Source organism: Coregonus clupeaformis, chromosome 39, assembly GCF_020615455.1.
Source record: "Coregonus clupeaformis isolate EN_2021a chromosome 39, ASM2061545v1, whole genome shotgun sequence".
NCBI lineage: Eukaryota > Metazoa > Chordata > Actinopteri > Salmoniformes > Salmonidae > Coregonus > Coregonus clupeaformis.
The window spans coordinates 13755700-13777376 of NC_059230.1; the positions used below are offsets into that span (position 1 = coordinate 13755700).

At 42.5% G+C, this 21677-nt stretch overlaps 1 protein-coding gene across 42 annotated transcripts in view; it reads left to right on the top strand.

Moving 5' to 3' along the window:
• The window catches only part of LOC121554718 (receptor-type tyrosine-protein phosphatase delta-like), a 597272-nt gene that overhangs the window by 141247 nt on the left and 434348 nt on the right, over positions 1-21677 (top strand). For all 42 annotated transcript variants that reach the window (XM_045211917.1, XM_045211930.1, XM_041868419.2 and 39 more), the window contains exon 4: positions 14714-14737. The gene's annotated coding sequence lies outside the window, so the exon portion shown is untranslated. The remainder of the gene's footprint in view (positions 1-14713; positions 14738-21677) is intronic.

The window sequence follows — 21677 nt, forward strand, 5'->3', positions numbered from 1 at the left end:
TGATGCCACGCTGTCAAAACCACCCACGCCCACTGTTTGGGTTGTTGTCATCTTTCAACCAGCAACTGTCTCAAGCCCTGGAAAACCAGTCGAGTAGACTCTGTAACCAATCAATGTCTTTAATTAAACAATTAACTCCTGAGGTGTAACTGAGTCCCGGCAGAGAACGATGCCTGGAGGACTACAATTGTTTACCTTAATGCTGAAAAGGAATCAGTATTTCACTGCGCGATGTGTAATTTCATTCGGTTGGGTGTGCACGGCATGTGAAATATTCTATCTTGGCAAATTTGATGGGAGAATATTGTATTATTGTTATGTTGTCTCTTGGTCTTCAGACATTCATGTTTTCCTATTCAGACGAGTAGAAATGAAAGCGAAATCACTGACCTAAACTAATTCATGGTATGTACCACCAAAATATGACCAAATTAGCTCAGCGAGAATTGCTGATGGGATCAATAAATTCAACACCCTCATGTTTTGAAATCCTTTCTCCCCCTCCCATTCAATGCACTCTGTAAGCCAACCGTGGTCTTTTCTTGAACTGTCATATCTACGGCTCCAATAACGTTGCAATTACTGAGCAAGCATATTCAAAAAACACCTCCGCTCCACAACTTAATATTCAATATCACCCATTAAACATCTTCCCTGACTCCAGTCCAGACCCACAGTGAAAAAGAAAACCCTGTCTTACTTAATATCATCTATCATGCATGTTTAAGCAGGCATTAGTTAAAACCCAGAAGAGGACCCTGGCTCACAGGCTCAGAGATGACACGGGAGCACAGCACCACACCACACAGAGGGGAGAGGAGAGCTACACACACAGACACAAACACACTCACACACACACACACATACAGATTCATTCTCCCTCTCTCTCTCTCTCTCTCTCTCTCTCTCTCTCACACACACACACACACATACATATATACACACACACACACACACACACAGATGCTCACTTACAGTGCCTTGCAAAAGTATTCATCCCCCTTGGCATTTTTCCTATTTTGTTGCATTACAACCTGTAATTTAAATGGATTTTTATTTGGATTTCATGCAATGGACATACACAAAATAGTCCAAATTGGTGAAGTGAAATGAAAAAATTCTACAAATAAATAATGGAAAAGTGATGCGTGCATATGTATTCACCCCCTTTGCTATGAAGCCCCTAAATAAGATCTGGTGCAACCAATTACCTTCAGAAGTCACATAATTAGTTAAATAAAGTCCACCTGTGTGCAATATAAGTGTCACATGATCTGTCACATGATCTCAGTATATATACAGCTGTTCTGAAAGGCCCCAGAGTCTGCAACACCACTAAGCAAGGTGCACCACCAAGCTAGCGGCACCATGAAGACCAAGGAACTCTCCAAACAAGTCAGGGACAAAGTTGTGGAGAAGTACAGATCAAGGTTGGGTTATAAAAAAATATCATAAACTTTGAACATCCCACGGAGCACCATTAAATCCATTATAAAAAAATTGAAAGAATATGGCACCACAACAAACCTGCCAAGAGAGGGCCGCCCACCAAAACTCACGGACCAGGCAAGGAGGGCATTAATCAGAGAGGGAACAAAGAGACCAAAGATAACCCTGAAGGAGCTGTAAAGCTCCACAGCGGAGATTGGAGTATCTGTCCATAGGACCACTTTAAGCCGTACAATCCACAGACCTGGGCTTTATGGATGAGTGGCCAGAAAAAAGCCATTGCTTAAAGAAAAAAATAAGCAAACACGTTTGGTGTTCGCCAAAAGCCATGTGGGAGACTCCCCAAACATATGGAAGAAGGTATTCTGGTCAGATGAGACTAAAATATTGCTTTTTGGCCATGAAGGAAAACGCTATGTCTGGCGCAAACCCGACACCTCTCAGCACCCCGGGGATGTTTTTCATCGGCAGGGACTGGGAAACTGGTCAGAATTGAAGGAATGGTGGATGGCGCTAAATACAGGGAAATTCTTGAGGGAAACCTGTTTCAGTCTTCCAGAGATTTGAGACTGGGACGGAGGTTCACCTTCCAGCAGGACAATGACCCCAAGCATACTGCTAAAGCAACACTCGAGTGGTTTAAGGGAAAACATTTAAATGTCTTGGAATGGCCTAGTCAAAGCCCAGACCTCAATCCAATTGAGAATCTGTGGTATGACTTAAAGATTGCTGTACACCAGCGGAACCCATCCAACTTGAAGGAGCTGGAGCAGTTTTGCCTTGAAGAATGGGCAAAAATCCCAGTGGCTAGATGTGCCAAGCTTATAGAGACATACCCCAAGAGACTTGCAGCTGTAATTGCTGCAAAAGGTGGCTCTACAAAGTATTGACTTTAGAGGGTGAATAGTTATGCAAGTTTTCTGTTTTTTTGTCTTATTTCTTGTTTGTTTCACCCAAAAAAATATTTTGCGTCTTCAAAGTGGGAGGCATGTTGTGTAAATCAAATGATACAACCCCCCCCCCCAAAAAAAAAAAAATCCATTTTAATTCCAGGTTGTAAGGCAACAAAATAGGAAAAATGCCAAGGGGGTGATTACTTTTGCAAGCCACTGTAAAGCTGGAATCCTTAATTGAAAAACTGCCACATCCGTTTGCCATATTACAACAACAAAGAGATTACTGCAAACAACAAACACTGTTTTTTCCCCTCTGACATCATTGCAAGTGCGATAGAAGAGCACAATACTGGATGTATTGCAAAAAATAATAATGAGCATGCTGCGAGACGCTCCTCAGCTCGGCAACAAAAACAATAACTGTGGTGTGGCAGCCAGTGGCGCTGTTTCCCCCTGCTTAGGATTTCATCTTTAAGACACATGCCATTGCAGAAACGTGGACACATTACTCTCTCTCTCTCTCTTTCACTCTCTCTCACACACACACACACACACACACAGCAGTGAGCGCCGAGAATCATCTTCTGTCATTGGGACAAATGGAGAGGAACAGATGGCATCACTATGATTGAAACCACCTACAAAGGTTTCCACAACTTCTCTCTCCCTCCCTCCCTCCCTCTCTCTTTATCTCTTTCTCTCCCCCCTTCCTCTCCCTCCTGTGTGCCAGAGTTCTTCAATGCCATCCAGTCTAAGTCCAAAGAGGTACATCCCCCTGGAAGGCCCACAGCGCTATGGGAAGTCAGGCAGGGGGGAGGGAAATAGGGAGGGAGAGGGGTGGAGCTCTCCAATGTGGCTGTCACCAGCACATATCTCAGGAAGCATCTTGTGCTCTCGACTGCATTATCATGCCCTCCCACCACACACACACAGGCACATGCAGGCAAGCAAACACACACATACACACAATCCACACAGGCAGGCCCTCATAGGCCACACAACACAAACAGAAGGCACCTTGATAGTTTCCATGTCACACAAACACTGTACATGTACACTCTGTATGTACACTCATATGCATGGATACGTACATACAAACATGCAAACCTGAATACATACACACAAACACACTGAAACATTCAGGAGGCATCTTAAACTTGCGACACACACACGTCACACACTCAACACTCAAGCCCCAAACACATCCACTCCAGCACGACCTATTTCCCCTTCCCCTCCTCCTCTCTCTGCCTAGCGAGTCATGTTAATGAGATGGTTAACAGATCAAAAGGCACAGAGAGGAATTTTTAATTGCTGGAGAGGTGTTGATTAGTGCCAGGCAGAGAGGCGAGGCAAGGTGCAGTCAGCTTCCATTAAACCCTAGCTCTGGGGGCTCTGGTGTGGTGTGTGTGTGTGTGTGTGTGTGTGTGTGTGTGTGTGTGTGTGAGAGAGAGAGAGAGTTTGGGTGTGAGTGTTAAATGCATGTGAGAAAGTGTGTGTGCATGTATAATGTGTGTTTTTTTGCATGTTTGTGTGTCTGCATCCTCGTGTGTGTCTTTCATCTGGGAGATCATTGTTAATGCATAAAAGGCTCTGCATGGTCAATCCGACAATGCGTCCTCAACAGAAGTCAGAACATTCATACTTCTTGCGCTTCGGCGAGCTGTCATATGCATCCAATAAATTGGTCTGCAGTGCACCACTCGTAGTGATTCAGGGCTAATCTCTATAGCCATCCAGCTAATTATAAGCAACTGGCTAAACGAAAAGACAATACCTCACCTTACCTTGATGTTGGAGTCCGTTTCCCGGTGCTTAACATAGTTGCTCAGCCAAGAGAGTATGAAGTAAAAAGGCTGCACCGTTTTCCCACCTGCATCTCCATCCCAAATCTCCCCATTGCCCTACATTTAGGCTGTTGTTTAAATGTGACCTATATCATACACTTTAGTTGAGGCACAATGGGAAAGTAATTCTACTTTGAAAGTTGATTAACTTGTAACCCCACTTTTGAGAAAATGGCCTTGAATGTTTTGGTACACCTACTGGAGAGCTCTTCTTTGTCTACACCCATTCAGCATCGTTCACACCCTCTTAAGCCTTAGCCCCACCCATCTATTTAAGGATTCACATGTGAGGCCATGTGCTAAACAGAGTGAGTAGTGGAGTAAAAACCCAAAGATTTCAAAACTAAAAGTGGTAAAAGTAGTAGCCTACAATAAGGAAAAACTCACTATCTAGTAAATAATAATAATAATAATAATAATAATAATAATAGTAATAATAATAGTAATAAGGTAAAAATACATTTGCATAGTAGCAATATCAAAAACAGAAAGTGTCCAGATAAAAATATTTTATAAATATTGTATAATTATTAGATGACACTTACCCAGACACACTTGTCTAAAATGATGAATCATGTAAAAGGAATGCTATAACCACCCCCCTGCCCCATCTAGCTAAGTGGATGGGTCACTATTGTCTAGACATGTACAGTGGCTTGTGAAAGTATTCACCCCCCTTGGCATTTTTCCTATTTTGTTGCCTTACAACCTGGAATTAAAATTGATTTTTGGGAGGTTTGTATCATTTGATTTACACAACATGCTTACCACTTTGAAGATGCAAAATATTTTTTATTGTGAAACAAACAAGAAATAAGACAAAAAAACAGAAAACTTGCATAACTATTCACCCTCTAAAGTCAATACTTTGTAGAGCCACCTTTTGCAGCAATTACAGCTGCAAGTCTCTTTGGGTATGTCTCTATAAGCTTGGCACATCTAGCCACTGGGATTTTTGCCCATTCTTCAAGGCAAAACTGCTCCAGCTCCTTCAAGTTGGATGGGTTCCGCTGGTGTACAGCAATCTTTAAGTCATACCACAGATTCTCAATTGGATTGAGATCTGGGCTTTGACTAGGCCATTCCAAGACATTTAAATGTTTCCCCTGAAACCACTCGAGTGTTGCTTTAGCAGTATGCTTAGGGTCATTGTCCTGCTGGAAGGTGAACCTCCGTCCCAGTCTCAAATCTCTGGAAGACTGAAACAGGCTTCCCTCAAGAATTTCCCTGTATTTAGCGCCATCCACCATTCCTTCAATTCTGACCAGTTTCCCAGTCCCTGCCGATTAAAAACATCCCCACAGCATGATGCTGCCACCACCATGCTTCACTGTGGGGATGGTGTTCTCGAGGGTGATGAGAGGTGTTGGGTTTGCGCCAGACATAGCGTTTTCCTTCATGGCCAAAAAGCTCAATTTTAGTCTCATCTGACCAGAGTACCTTCTTCCATATGTTTGGAGAGTCTCCCACATGCCTTTTGATATTTTTTTTCTTTAAGCAATGGCTTTTATCTGCCAACTCTTCCGTAAAGCCCAGCTCTGTTGAGTGTACGGCTTAAAGTGGTCCTATGGACAGATACTCCAATCTCCGCTGTGGAGCTTTGCAGCGCCTTCAGGGTTATCTTTGGTCTCTTTGTTGCCTCTCTGATTAATGCCCTCCTTGCCTCGTCCGTGAGTTTTGGTGGGTGGCCCTCTCTTGGCAGGTTTGTTGTGGTGCCATATTCTTTCCATATTTTAATAATGGATTTAATGGTGCTCCGTGGGATGTTCAGATTTTTTTTATAACTCAACCCTGATCTGTACTTCTCCACAACTTTGTCCCTGTCCTGTTTGGAGAGCTCCTTGGTCTTCATGGTGCCGCTTGCTTGGTGGTGCCCCTTGCTTAGTGTTGTTGCATTCTCTGGGGCCTTTCAGAACAGCTGTATATATACTGAGATCATGTGACAGATCATGTGATACTTAGATTGTACACAGGTGGACTTTATTTAACTAATTTTGTGACTTCTGAAGGTAATTGGTTGCACCAAATCTTATTTAGGGGCTTCATAGCAAAGGGGGTGAATACATATGCACGCAGCACTTTTCCGTTATTTACTTTTTAGAATAAAAAAATTAAAATCTATTTTATGTATGTCCATTACATGAAATCTCAAAAACAAAAAAAAACAAAAAAAAATGACAGGTTGTAATGCAACAAAATAGGAGAAACGCCAAGGGGGAAGAATACTTTTGCAAGGCACTGTACACATGTTCTTGAAATACAATAGACTGCCATAATCACCCCCAGACACACTTGGCTAACTTGATGGGTCATGTAGCTAGTTAGGTAGCTAAACAATTAACCTGCATAATTCCAACTCATACTACTCCCAATACAAACTATTTGTCATAGCTGTAGTATGAATCAGCAGGTAGCTAATGCTAACCAACTAGGTTCAATATTAGCTAGATAGCTAATAATATTAGTACACAGACCATACACGTAACATTAGCTAGCGAGCTAGCTAGATAGCGTTCTCTAGCTAGCTAACAGTACACCTTAACTTGAAATGAAAAGACTTTCTGACAAATTAAAAACGTATGATATCTGAAAATGTAGCTAGATTTTTACCCATATACATGGATGAACGCTTCACGGTAGACTGGAACCATTTAACCCTGTTTTGTTTGTGATGAACGCTTCACGGTAGACTGGAACCATTTAACCCTGTTTTGTTTGTAGCTACATCTTGTTTTGCCAGCGTTGTGTCAAGTCACTCCGGTTCACACTGAACGTGGCATGTGCAGAAAGTAGCCCATCACAACTTTTTCCAACTGATCTGTCGATAGCGCCTGCTAAATTCAGGGCGTCAATGTTGTTGAGAAAAGTAGGATAACTGTTGTAGTTCTCGATGGCTAATGTTATATCTTTCAAAAAAGCCACGGTAGAAAGGATTATCAACACATACTGAGCACCTCACGTTATAGACAGAAGCATGCTACATGACAGACCAATCCAAACTCATCTCCCGGCATGTCCAGCCCATCCATTATCTCAGCCAATCATGGCTAGCAGGAAGGTTCCTGTCTTTTTCCATAGCTAAACCAACTAGGCCCGTAATTTAACAATTGTATTCATATTTGTTATTAACGCACATGAAAGTTCACATGTTCTTCCACAAGGCATTTCTGCCCCCCCCAAAAATAATTTTGATACAAATAAATAAAAGATGTTCAGATGCCTCTCCTGTGAAGTAGTGACATGCGACATACGCCTAGCTTCCTAAAACGGGCCACATATGTTTATTTCACACTATGTTGAGGTACAAATCTGAGTATAATGCTTGTATGGATGTCAAAACCAATACATGTACATGTCTTCGTCATCAATCAATTGCATTACAGTTAAAAACTACTTTGACTTCCACCACCGATTTCTGTATCCTAGCTATGCTACCAGTTTATACGAATTGGAGTTAGCATTTAGCATTTTCTAAACCTGAAAAAGGACAACTTCTAAATGTTCTGCAGCGAAAACAGCCAAATATATCCTAATCGGATTTTAGTAATCACATTGTGGGCCTATTAAAATACATTAATCATGACAGATTTGACAAATATCCACTTTGTTAGATCAGATTTGTTGAAGCTGCGCCAATTCAGCATCCTTCACAGTCTGCATTCCATTGAGCTCTTTACCGCATCTATCACCAATACCTCCCCGATCTCTTTCCAGGTGTTCAAACTCCTTTTTGTGTCTTTGAAATCACTACACGAGGTATCATAAAGATGTTTTTTATTTGTGAACTTGTTCTGATAGCCTTTCATCAAAGTTCTCCATGTTTGATGTCAAGGAAGTTGTTATGGACATGAATTTGTGTTGATACAGGATGTACCACCCCCACCTACTATCAACCAGTAATGTAAATGTGGAGCTATGCGGAGCAAGCATAAATTGGCTTTCATACATCAGCCCATATTTCAAACCCTAACAGCATCAATGTCAATGCAGTAAGTTTATGAAGAGGAGATCAGGTGTAGGAGAAAGTGATTACAGGGCATAACCACTGGAGCTGATATTGCTTCTACTGAGGCATTACTGTAATGGAGATGACAATGGCTGACGAGTGCAGACAGTGGTAGCAAGTACAGTGCTGACACACTAGCAGTGATGCTAACTTGTAGCTAAATAAGTGCTAACACAATAGCAGCGACACTAACTAGTAGCAAGTACAATACTGACACACTAGCAGTGATGCTATCTAGTAGCTACTACAGTGCTAACACAATAGCACCGATGCTAACTAGTAGTGATACAAACTAGAGCTCTGCTACCCGAGGGCCAGGCAGGGCCTGTTTTTTTATCAATAACTAGGGTACGGTAGGGCTCGGGTATCACTTAATTGATCATTAACATTTTGAAGCTGAGCCATTTGCTTGTGCTCTGCTGCATAGTACATATTATGGTGTCATAAGTGCTTCAACCTTTGTCCGAGTCCACCGAAAATGATAATGTTCCTTACGTTTTGATGGAGTTTAGCGTGATGAAAAGTATCTAGTTTACACCTAACTGCTCTCTGTCTCGTCATTGAGCAGAACAGCAAGCAGAGGCGTTGCTCTGGATTCTCACACAAGCAGAGCCATGCACAGAGTGCCTGCAGCAGAGTGAGCAGCACAGGGAGCGAGGGACAGACAGATGAGCTGCTAATCGATATTAACGGAGGAAGTTATTTCTGATTTCGGGTTCGGGTAGAGTAGGGCCTTAAATTTGGCAGAGGAAATCGGGCCTGGGTAGGGTAGGGCCTGAACGTCGTGGGCATGGGTAGGGCTTGGGGCTTAAAATGTATGCCTGTGCAGGGCGCTAATGCAAACTACAGTCAATTATAGTTAAATGTTAGACAGAAGCACAAGATAGTAGACATAAAGTAGACAGTGCACAACTGACAACTGCCTTTGTCCCAGCCCTGATCTAGGTTCAATATAGTTACACAAAGATCATCACTTAGACTCCTTGCATCAGCAATGTGGACGTATTTGCTCATTAAAGCTCTAATGAAGCAGTCTTTAGCATTAAAGTAATGCTACACTCTAAGATGCTACTTAACATTCCATCTGCAATCAGTATTTGGCACACACCTCAGCACCCAGTGATCTTTCCCTGACTCCCTGACTCTCATTTTGGGCCAACCTTTGGATAAGGTTGAAAAATAAATAAATATCACACAGAGCACCACATCAGTGGCCGTTCATCGTGTCTGTGTGTGTGTGTGTGTGTGTGTGTGTGTGTTTAAGGGCTGCTCTGCCCATACCTCTGTTAGAATTTCCATCATCCGTTCTCAGAGCTGTTCCCCTGCCTCTCACACACACAGATGGCAGAGGGGTCGAAGCGCTTTAATGAATTTTCAAAGGGGCAGCAATGGCAATATTAAAAGGAGCGGCTAACCTTCAGCTCAGCTGACACTGGAGTCAGAGGCCCGTCAGAGCACATTCACACACACACACTTACCAAGAAAGACAGACTCTTTAACAGACAAAAAGGCAGACACACACACACACACATTTTGTCTGTTTGAAAAATTATGACAACAGAGAAAAACTATTTGCGTAAAAAACAACGGCAACAAAAAACGAACCCAGTGTTAATTATCCCTATTAGAGCAGAGGTGTGGACTCGAGTCACATGACTCGAGACGCGACTTGATAGAAAATAAAATAACTTGAAACTTGACTTGGACTTGGAGCCTCAAGACTCAAGACTCTACTTTGACTTGAGACTTGAGACTGATGACTGATGACTTCAGACTGATGACAACAGGTTTTGTAAACGTTTTGTCACTCATTTTGTGGCACAGAGCATTGGCGCGCAAAGGCGGGTGCAAAGGCGGGTGCACATATCCAGATTAGTGACCAGAAAGCTTACTTTGCAACGTCACCAGCAATGGGGCATCAAGCAACAATTACTAGCATAGGCCTACTGGTCTTTAGGTATGCCAAAATTGCTTAAAATTTATAATTTACTTATTAAGCTTGCGTTTGGAATTTGTTGTTAAAACACAATGAAAATGTGTTGTAGACAAAATAATGAAAAGTGGTGTCTGGTAGCCTCAATAAACAGACAAACATTTGTAGTTGAACAAGTCATTGCCTTGACATGATTTGAAAAAACTTTTGACTCGACTTGACTTGACCTGTTCTTACAATTCAGGACTTGGACTTGACTCGAGACTCGACCTGCTCTACTTGGGACTCGACTTGGACCTTGTGACTTGAAACTTGCTTGTGACTCGAATAATAGTGACTTGGTCCCACCTCTGGATTAGAGTGACAGCCACTGAGTGCTCCGCTCCTGGGTCAAAGGTCATTTTTAATGATGAGTGCATATGGCCGCCACCTCACTGGCTAACGAGGGAGCACGGGGTGGTGTAGTGCTTCTGTTCATCCATCTGCCCCATAGTAATGACTCCATCTGGCCTCGGCTGTGCCCCCACACAGGTAGCACAGGAAAACACAAATATAAAGCAATATGCTTGTTTGAATCCTGCAATACATTGTTTGCTCGTTTTACCTAATTATCTATTGGTTGTGATGAAAAAGCCCTTTGAGTTGATAGGGTTTGGTGAAGTGCTTATACTGCTTATTACACGTTTATAGGGGTGTTATGACAGTCTGACTGAATGACAGGGTAATGTATTTCAATATCTTGGCTAACTTGGTGTGTGTGTCTTTTATGAATAGTCTCTGTATAGATTATGTAGTGTTTCCTCAACACTTCTAGAAGGCACTTTAGGGTCCTTAAGCATCTGGGCAAGGCGTTGATGGTGCCAACCGCCAACCCATCACACAGATGCCCGCGGAGATGCCCCATACTCAAACACATCTTCTGAAGGGGCAGGCCTGCCCGGCGCTGCCAGAGGCGTCTCTTTCTCTTATTTTATTTTTTCTTCCCTACCTTGAGCAAGAGGCTCTTTATTGTCCTCTGTTTTCTGAACTCTGGGTCATATTTCACTGAGAAGCCAGAGGCCTCTGATATCTCCCTTCTGATCCCTCATCAAGCAAGAAAAAAAGAAAGCTGCATTTTTTAAAAAGCCCCTAAAGTGGTTCAGCATTTTATTGCCCTGTACAAGGGAATGGCTATAGAATGGCCCCTGGAAGACAAAGCAGACCATGAAAGGGTTGTTTCGACTTCGGCTTTCACGTTTGTGTTTGTTTATGCACCATCTGCTCCAGAGGATGTGGGAATAGATGTCTCAATCAACAGTATTTTTAATATTCAGGGGATTTGCAGTACTTCAACTCAATTTGAATAGATTACATACATTTAGATAATTATTGGGTTTGCTTTTGGGTGGGGTTGTGACAATCAGATCAATTGACAATCATGTTCAGTTGATTGGGTGTAGCTTGACGTTTATTGTAACGCATGTATCCAGATATAGGCTGTTCAATGATTTTATAGAACAGTGTTGAACCTGTGCATCTGCAACCCCGAGACAGCTGCTGAGAGAACGCCACATCTGCTTCAGTGTCCATAAGTATGCATGGCTGATGTACTGTCATGCCTCAGTAGCCATTAAACTGGACCAAGCTGATCTGACAACAGCTGATAGAGTTTGAGTTATCTGCTCTTGTGCGTCATGCATTGAATACTTCACTCTGAAGTCAAAAAGTTGACTAAATGTTCTCAAAAGAGCCAGATAACTTCCGCTTAAACTATTTTGGCTCCATCGTCGGTTTATGTAAACTTCTCGAAGCTCAAGTCTGTCTGAGCTCGGACCAGCTGTAGCTTCTAACACTTCCTTAACGTCCCTCATCAGAGAGTGTTTACATGGCGTCTGTGAAGGGTGCCCAGATAGTTGCAGTGGCAGCGATGAAAGGAAGGCAGCAGTACAGTAAACCGTTTCTGGCTCTCCTCCTCTCTCTACTCTATCTGATAGGCATTTTAACAGCAATCTGGAGCTACGCCAGCAAGCCATTTCAGGCCATTATGTAGCGCTGTAAAAACAGCTGCTCCCATTCCACTCTGTTGAATAGGTTAAATAGTGACACGGTGCAAACAGCGGCCTTTTCGGCATGGTGTAATTGAACAACATGAGGCGCCGGCGGTCGGTGTAGGAGTGGCTTGGCAAGGCTGTCCGTTGTGTTCATTGCGTTTCGTTTCCAATAGCAACCACACATGCCACAGCAGCCCACCCTCTTTTGGAGTGATGACGCGTGAGTGAGAGAGAATGGGCCCAGCAATTAAACCAAAAACTTGACCCACTGATGAACTGAAATAAATCAGTGGGTTTAAGAGGAGCTCACCGACAGAGAATAGGTGGAAACAAGTTGGCTATTGTCACTCTCACGTGGCTATTTAATGGACTCAAGTCCAGTGAGGTTAGCACAGATTTAAGTGGAAACACACCAATACATTATATCTCAGTCCTAAGGCCCAAACCCTGTCTGTGATGTGCTCAGTTACAAAACACTGTGTGTCTACTTGTAATACTCACCGCATTGTAGCTCAGTAGGGCCTCCTGTAGCTCAGTTGGTAGAGCATGGCGCTTGCAACACCAGGGTTGTGGGTTCAATTCCCACGGGGGGCCTGTATGAAAAATGTATGCACTCACTGTATGTAAGTCGCTCTGGGTAAGAGAATCTGCTAAATGACTAAAATGTAAATGTAAAAAATTGACTGACACATACTTCTCTAAATCCCCTGTTGTCAAAAGAGAAAGGGAAAAAAGGATGTAGTTCTCAGATTGATCAAAAGTTTCCATATCTTATTGAGGTTCCACACAGCATAAGTAAGACTCCGAAAGCAGCTTATCTGCTTAAAACAGGGGGGGAAAGTATCTTCCTCTCTTTGTTTTTCTTTTTCACACTGTGGGTTTAGGAGACTCACAAGAGCCTCTGTTCATCCCCATGCATTCCTTTTCACCAATCCCCACTGGCCTAATCCACTTAGAGTTGGCCTGTGCTAGCTTTACTCGATTTGATTGGTGAGGCCATATATTTCTAATCAATGCATCTCAATTCATTGGAAGAACAAAACTCACTAATAAAACCCAAAACGTGTTTGATGGAGAAAAAGTGTTGATTTTTTTATTTGTTATAAATGGTTGAGAAACAGCCTTCTTTCCTGTCTGTGTAGTAATTGTACGTGACATTACTGCCCCAAAATATAGGTTGTAGTTGCGTATCCTGTGCTCTGTCATTCTCAAACTCTACAAAGTTAAGTTGTACAACATTTCAAAGGGCACTATTGATCTGTTATGTGCTGCACCAAACTCCCAATACAGCCTGTTATCTTTCCCCCATTGTCTCTGACTGTCTCTTTGGAGAAGTGTCTCTCTTTCTCTCCCAATGCAGACATCCATTATTAAAATCATTAAACCCCCCCCCCCCCCATCATCCCACATGTCCAATTTTACCGCCGTGGTCTCTGAAGGTCTCCAGCCACGGTCTCTTGTTTAGCAACAACAGCAACAGACAGTGTGAGGATGTGTGTGAAGCAAACAGCATAGTAATGAATACCCAAGCACCATGAGTTTGAGTCCTAATTTCCCTCCTCAGCCTAAAAATAAGCCATTCCCCAGTGGCTAGGCCAACTTGGCATTGTAGTCACGTTCTCCCAGCACAGTTGATCCCAGGAGATTGTATACACCAAAATGCAAATAGATGCAGGGAGAGAAACATAATCTGTGATAAATCATATTACTTGAAAATGATGCTTAGCAATACAGTATGACTCTGTGAGCTCTCTAAGCAATGCTTACCCGCTTTTCGTGTGAGCTGAAGAAGTTGTCGGCTCCCTCTCTCTGTCTTTGTTTTATTGCAACATTTACAAGCAAAGCAAATCTGTACTTGGGAGCAGTAGACTCGTAGAGGGAACAGTTTCTGATGTAAATATAAATCTTAGCCAAAATGAATGTCAGGGAAAACAGCAATGAAACTGAAGATGTGGCTAAATCCAACAATTTTATCTTGCCGGCTTCTGCTTCTACTGTGGTGGGAAGACCATAAGGTCTTCATAAAGCAGACTAAGAGAAAGAGATGCCGTCGTATTATAACTCCGGCGCCCCAGACATCAGCTGTCGAAATAACAAGCGCTGGGTTATATAGGGAAAGGTCGTAACACAAAGGGTTAGAGATATCTGAGGCACTCTAAATTACTTCAAAGACACACCAGTGGAAGAAGGTGGTGTGTGTGTGTGTGCGTGTGTGTGCGCAATGGTGTTGAGGTGAACACTTGGTCGTAGTGGATGACTGCTGCACACTTCTGTCTTTATTATCAACCTCCTTCCCTTGGAATCGAAGGAAACACTGACAAATATTAATGCCAGTTGTGCAAACTTTGGATCCTCGGGGGAGAATGGTCCGACGTTTCATGTCAGTCGTTAAATAAATTACAGCCCCCTCTTGACAGCGACTATTCTTAACCTCCAGTCTGCACCAACATTTTTCAGGACCCGGTGACAGCCTTATCCTGCATTGAAGTGTACTCTGCTGTACATTGTAATTTGCTGACATTTCTCTTTTTTTCTCCTTCTGTCTCTTACAGATGTGTCCATCCATTCCACAATAGGTAAGACTCATTTTGTTATTTTCCTCACCTAACTACTCCTCAACAGTGAGGTGTTTTCAGTTGCAACTCATTGTGTATCCAATCTGAATGCTTAAGTAAAGGAGGGAGTAGGGGAGTGGTGGTGTAGATGCTGCTGTTTGCTCAGGAAGGTATGCAACGCTACGCCATCCTCCCCATCGTTTTCCCAAGTGTAAGCGCGCACAACACACAAGCTAGCTATTTCTGGCAACCGGGTTATGCTCTCAGCGGCGTACATTTTATTCAAATGAGAGTCAAATGGGTCAGATTGTTCAAAGAGGATCCGGCAGTGTTGACTTAAACATGGAGCCCCGGTATTTGTTTCCAAAGACATAAACTATAGTAAGGGGCCACTGGTGGTGAACGTGTCCCCTGCCACAGCTCCCTTCACCATCTCTATCACACACATCCGTGGCATGACAGGAAGGTGCCATCACCATGGCGATGACAGCTCTACGAGGACAAGGAACTATTGAAATATTGGAAGAAAAAATATACTGTATATATCTAATGCAGTTCATGGTCACTGAGTATGTCAAGGAAGTGGGTGCATCACACTTAAAGTGGCCTTTTTAAAGGATATTAACAAACAACAAAAGAGACTGTGTCATGTCATTGTCATATCATAAGGAGCGATGCACCACAAATACTTCAGTTACTTTCAAGGACAAATTACATTATTTTCTATCATTTTTAAATTAATAATATAATCATACCCTAGAGTATGTACTCGTGTTCCACAGTACCACGTCATACTATAGGAAGTAGTACCTTCCTTATAGAGTAGTGTAACCTTTAACTATAGAGCAAAGAAAATAAGAGTTCTCTGGTTCCTGTTGACCAGCCATCCATGACAGCTGAGACACGACAGTAGAGAGTACACTCTGGTTCCTGTTCCAGTTGTTCCAGTGTTCCTCAGCCGTGACTATTCCTCACTGGGCTGATACAATTAGCCCATTGACTGAACAGTATAGGTACACTCACTCAGCCTGGTTCCTCTTTGCATACAGCCCTAAAACAGTATGGAAGCCTGCACCAGTCCGGAAGGGGTCAGAAACATGATTGAATCCCCCATAGCAGGACCCCAAAGTGGGGCAGCGTGAGCCGTCAACTCAATGCCAATGTATAGAGGGGTAAATCAATCATCTCATCCTCAAGGTAGGAGGGAGGAAGTGGTCAGGGGAGCAACATTAGGAAATGGACGGTCAATACAATCCCATAGCATGTTAACCTATTGTTAGCTTAGCCCCCCTGAATAGCGCATGTTAAATGCTCTCAAGTTAGCGTTCCTGAATGAGCTTGAATGTAAAGATGCTTTGGGAGCAGGAAGGAAGTCACCTTGTGGTGTAATTGAAAACACAGTGCCGCTCTGCCTGCCACTCGTAACCAGTCTCTCGTGCTTTGAGAGGAAGGCAGCAGTGAACGACTGACTGACTGCTCAGAGGAGAAAACCCCTGGCTAGCCGGGAATAATAATGACCCGCGGGAGGCCGACAGATGGACATTTACCGAGAACCTTGCTGGTAGACTTAGAATGTGTCAAACATCTGTGTCAAACATCAAACATCAACCACCAGGCATCTGTGGGGGTTGCGTTTCCAGGTTCACGTCCACTATGGCAGAAAGAGAGTCCTCTGTGGTGGACTGAGCAGGATAGAAGCATAATGGTCTGTATTTATGCACTGTTTACCACGATTCAAGGTTAGAAACACATATACGTACTGCTCATTATTACGGACACATGTTTTGGACACATTTTCCATATTGACAAAATAATACATAATGCACTAATTGATTGATTAATAATATATAGTCATCAGAATAATTACATGTTGAGATAATGACCTAGGGCATTTGACACAAAATTGATAGTGTTATAATTGGGACAATGTAATCCCTTTACTATGAAGACATAATGTAGTAATGTTGTTTGGGCATATTTACTGAGGACCTGTAACCATGTACCTGGATCTTATTAACCTTTACAGACCTCTTTTAATTCTGATCATTCATTGACTTAACTACCGTCCAGTCTCTTCTCAGGAGCAATGTAATATTTGTTCTGCTCATGTAGAAAAAGTCATTTTTCATTGGAAGGTCTGTCATTTTAACTAAAAAAATACATCCCTAGTGTAATCTCGCTAGCCTTGCAATTATTTATCTCCAGTTATTTCATTTAACAGTCATCAAATTAGTACTAATCTCTTCATCAACATTTACTGATTTTGTCCATGTGGGAAGTTTGATAGAGATGTCAGAGTTTGGGTATGTCCTTGAGCAGACAGTTCCTGATGCATCTCTGCCAATGAATCACCAGGTGATTCTCCAGGATTTTGTCCAGTCATCATGGCAGCGTACCATCCCATTTCACTCAGCCTTTTTTTATTTCCGCCATCCACACTTGGGTCTTCCTCCCAACACAATATAGCAAGTCAAAAGCATGCTTCTTTCTTTGCCTAATCCTTGAAGCTCCATCCTTTGAATGTACGTTGAATGTCCGGTAATCAAAAGACCTAGTCCTTTTTCATACACACTTCAAATAGAAGCTAAAGACAGGAAGGACATTTGGGTTAATTATGCTAGCCGAGAAACAAGGGCTCCAAGCAGTCGGAGAGTGAGAGCAGTGAGAGTACAGAGAGTTCATCTTTGTTCGCTCCGCAGTGAGTAAAAATAACACCTTCAGTTCTTTATAAAAGCTGGGGGCCAGTTATTATTGTATTATATCTTACAGGCCTTTCATTCAGATAGAAGTTGTGTCATGCTTGATCAGTGTTTCGGCGAGCGGTGGCAAAGGAAAGTGATTGTCGGCTGCCGGGATAAGCAAACACCATTACATTGTTAAATTCTATAAATAGGTGACAGGTGGCATTTTCAAACGGTGTGTTTCTCTAATTTGCATCGGGAAGCCGTTTGCACACAGACTATCTCATGAAAGGGCAATCATAACCGCTTAGTGTACAAATTGATGTGACATCATACTGGAAGGAAAAAATGACTTCAAAACAATACTGTTTTGGCTAGTAGGTGCTACAAAGACAACTGCCAGGTAGACAACTGCCATTAGAGTATCTACGAATACATTGTTAAAATCATCATTCTAAATCTAATTTGACCTGATTACCAAATCTCATCCACTGCTAATACATTACACTGTATTGCTTGAATTGTCCCAAGATATTCATATAGGTATCTACCTTTATAAGACTTATCTGTTGTACTCTCTCAAATAATTTTTATGAGAATAAGGATCTCCCATTGACACTAAGAAGAACTAAGTGATTTTGAAGTTCAAGCAGATACCCATAGACTTCCAGTCATTGCGCTAATGCTAGTTAGCATTGGCTTGCGAACCTGCCTTTAACTTCCTTCACAATGGACACAGAGACATAAAAATGGTATCCACCAGTTCATCTGACTCTGGGGAAGTAGATAAATGGCTTCATTGCCAAAATCCCGAAGTATCCCTTTAAAAGAGGCTTCTTAAGATTCAGGACAATAGGCATTCATCATGTTACAGCGGAGTAGTACTTTTTAGCACAGGAACCAGAAAAGGTCTTTGTTCCATGTGTCATTACAGTCAACTCATGAGTGCCAGAACAGTTTAGTTACGAAGAGCAGCTAACCTGAGACAGCAGGTACGCTGTGGCATTAAATATTATTATGACTCAGAGCGTCTCGACATTTGCCAGTTTATTAGGAGTGGTGGGATACACACACACAATCTCACACACAATCTCACACATTCACGTGTCCCTGCAAGTGGGGCTGTTGTTTCTAACAGATGGCTCGTCTTTAACTTTATAGGAGACGACGATGTCACCGGCAAACGCGATAAGTTGTCTCAGTGCCTGGGGAGAGAGCAACATCCATCAGTAGCTAACAGCATATGGTAAAGGCACATTAAGGGCTCCCTCTCTCTTTCTCTATCTATCTGGTCCTGCATCCGGGCCTCAGATCCACACTTCACAAGACAGAGAAGGGGAAGCACCAAGCACTGGATTCCAAGCTTTGGCGCTTTGGTCCCCTTGCCGTATTCTTGTTTGATTTCTATTTTTAGCGAATGGAGAAACTTATACAGAACACACTGAACTGAGCAAACGTTATTTTCTGGACACAGTAGAAAGAACGAAGGCCTTGCGGTTTGTTGCAATGCCACAACCAGATTAGGAAACCACATTGGCATGCATTGGCGTGTGTCATCTGAGTCTTAGCTTCCCACCTTTCCCCCTTGAGGACATTCTTTATGGCATCACCGATAGGGAAGTATGCCGGTGTTGTTTACCATCATCCATTATGCATTTGACTCCATAGTGTGCGACCTGGTTGATTCTTCTCATACCCAAAGCATGAAATTGAACTCGCTCCCTCCCACCCCAAACAGGCAACCTCTACCACTCTTGTTCACCCTACGTCAGCATTCAAGGCCAGACACACTGTGATATAGGGCTATGCTGTGTTAACCCCTAGGGCACTCCCCACTCCGCAACGTAGCTGAATTCCCTGACATAGACTACATTACCTCCCAATTTAGACTTGTTCTTTTTAATCACCCTGCCACGTTTAATGTTCCCTTCATCCATTCCTCACCACTTGTGTTGATGTGTCGTCTAGTCCACCCTCTGACTTGTCTTTTATGCTACAGTGTGTTTAATCATTTCACTTCTACTCATGCCATTTAAAGAACTGTGCCCCTTTTAACTCTGAAATTGCTCTCTTTCCGATATGTCACAGCATTAGTTTCCCGGCCTTCTCTCTGTATTGTTAATCCAGAATTTTTAATTAGTCCAGTTAATTAACTGCTCTTTAAAATTATGATTTATTTGTGCCTGTATGGTTCCGCCATTAAACTGAACAGTGACGATCAAAAAAATCAGTTGTGCAAAAGGTTGTGGTATTATATAACAAGTGCCACTCCAAAAAAGTGTTGACGTGCTAGAGTAGAATCAGAAATGTTCAATCATTCTTTTGATATCTTGCTGTTAAAATGTCATGCAGAACCATGAAGGAACAAGACACATGATATCGAGACACCAGTCACATTTCATCCATGATTACTGACCAATCGTCCTCTCTGGATTACTGACCAATCGTCATCTCTGGATTACTGACCAATCGTCATCTCTGAGTACAATAGCTGAATGACTACAGGAAACAGACAGCCATATTCACTCCTAATACCATAAGCATAGCCTCATCTTTGGCATGTCTTTTTGACACATGAATACAAACCAACAGCTTGCTGGCAAGACTTTGGAGGTTGACGACCGTTGGATGGAATCCACCCCTCGCTCCCTGAAGGTCAAATGTCAGAGGTTATTCTGTGACCCATCCATCTGCCGTTCTGGCTCTGATTCTGGCACATAGGCTGGATGTTCTTTTAGCCAGTCGGAATATTTCATGTGTGGCCAAACAGAGACATCCTGCTTCCAATGATACTCCAGTCTGATGTGTTTTTGCCTGTAGGTTTAACTTCCATTCCCGGCTTGGTCGATGCTTTGTCAAAGCCCGATGTAGCGCTAAACAACTTTGATTCGTTTAGAAAACCTGTCGTTTCTTAGTTTTTTGTTGTTCGTTTTTTTGTTGAGATGCAGATTTGTTGGATTTTTGTTGTTCTTGACTATCATTGCATTTGAAACATAGATTGAGACTATAGCGAGTACCCTCTCTGAGCAATATTACGTTTACATGTTTACATATTTGAATTGCTCAAAGGGAGAGAGCTTTAGTCACATATTCCACAGCTGTGAAATACTACTCCCATGTTGTTCTCTGTTAGTTGCTTTTTTCGCAAGGACACAGCTACTGCATAAACAACAATTTACTGTCTTCCTGCCTCCCAGATTGAGATGTAAAACCAAAGAAAACTTTTCCACGTTGTCCAGCCCTTCTTTTAGTCACATTTTCAAATGCTCTGAATCATCATTCAAAGTGACACTTTTAGTGCAGTGAAAAATGAACAGTCCAGCACCTGATACAGTAAATCCTCTATCAGGAGCGTTCTCAAAACCGTTAAATACTTATTTTAATCAAGAACCTCTAAACATCCAAACTCTCCTATCTTTTTCTTTGAATGAGGCATTTATATTCGCTACATCCACAGCCATACATACACAAGCCCCATGGGTTCTGGTATGGATTTTAAAAGAGCTATGTATTTACTCTACAGAGCTATCTGTACACAGAAAGCCTCTATGGTAGAGCGGCTCTCTCCACTCACACTCTCTTGACGTACTAACACCAAAATAGAATCCTTCTGCCATAATTGGTCCACTGCGGCCTGCCACACATCGAACCAGGTCTGTGCTGAACAAGACGATCCAGGTTTTATGGGAAAGAGTCCTTTTAGTCCCCTGGCTACTGACTATTGGAAGATGTTCGTACTGTAGGGCATTTTTTCCAACGTTACCGTGACATTCTTGTGGGTCAAGTAAGAAAATCAGTACAGTGATTTGGTTTTTGCTCCAGGCCGGTACAGACAGAACCTGAGGGCGCCAAGTAGCGTACCCTTTATATTGTAGGTTGAGCACAAGTACAACATGCAGTGGGGTTGTCAATCAGACCCGTAGCACACAATAACGTTTTTAGTAGTATGTCCATATATGTATGTTAAAAGGACAACCTTGTCCCACACTCAGAGGCTTACTGCCCATCGAAACAGAAGGGGTATGTGCTGCCTGAAAACAAATATACAATATACAGTTTATTTTTTACAAAGAATGAAGGAAATGTGGGATTGCTCCCACTCTTTATTTACCTACGCTCCTCTGCCTTTCCCCAATAATTGCTTCACTCGGAGGATGGGAGATAAAGAAAAGTGAGATATACAGGAATAACAAGCTAACTAACACAGCACAGCACCACCCCAGACACGGAATCATCTTTGACACATACCATACTCCTCTCTCTAGGTTTCTGCCCCAAAC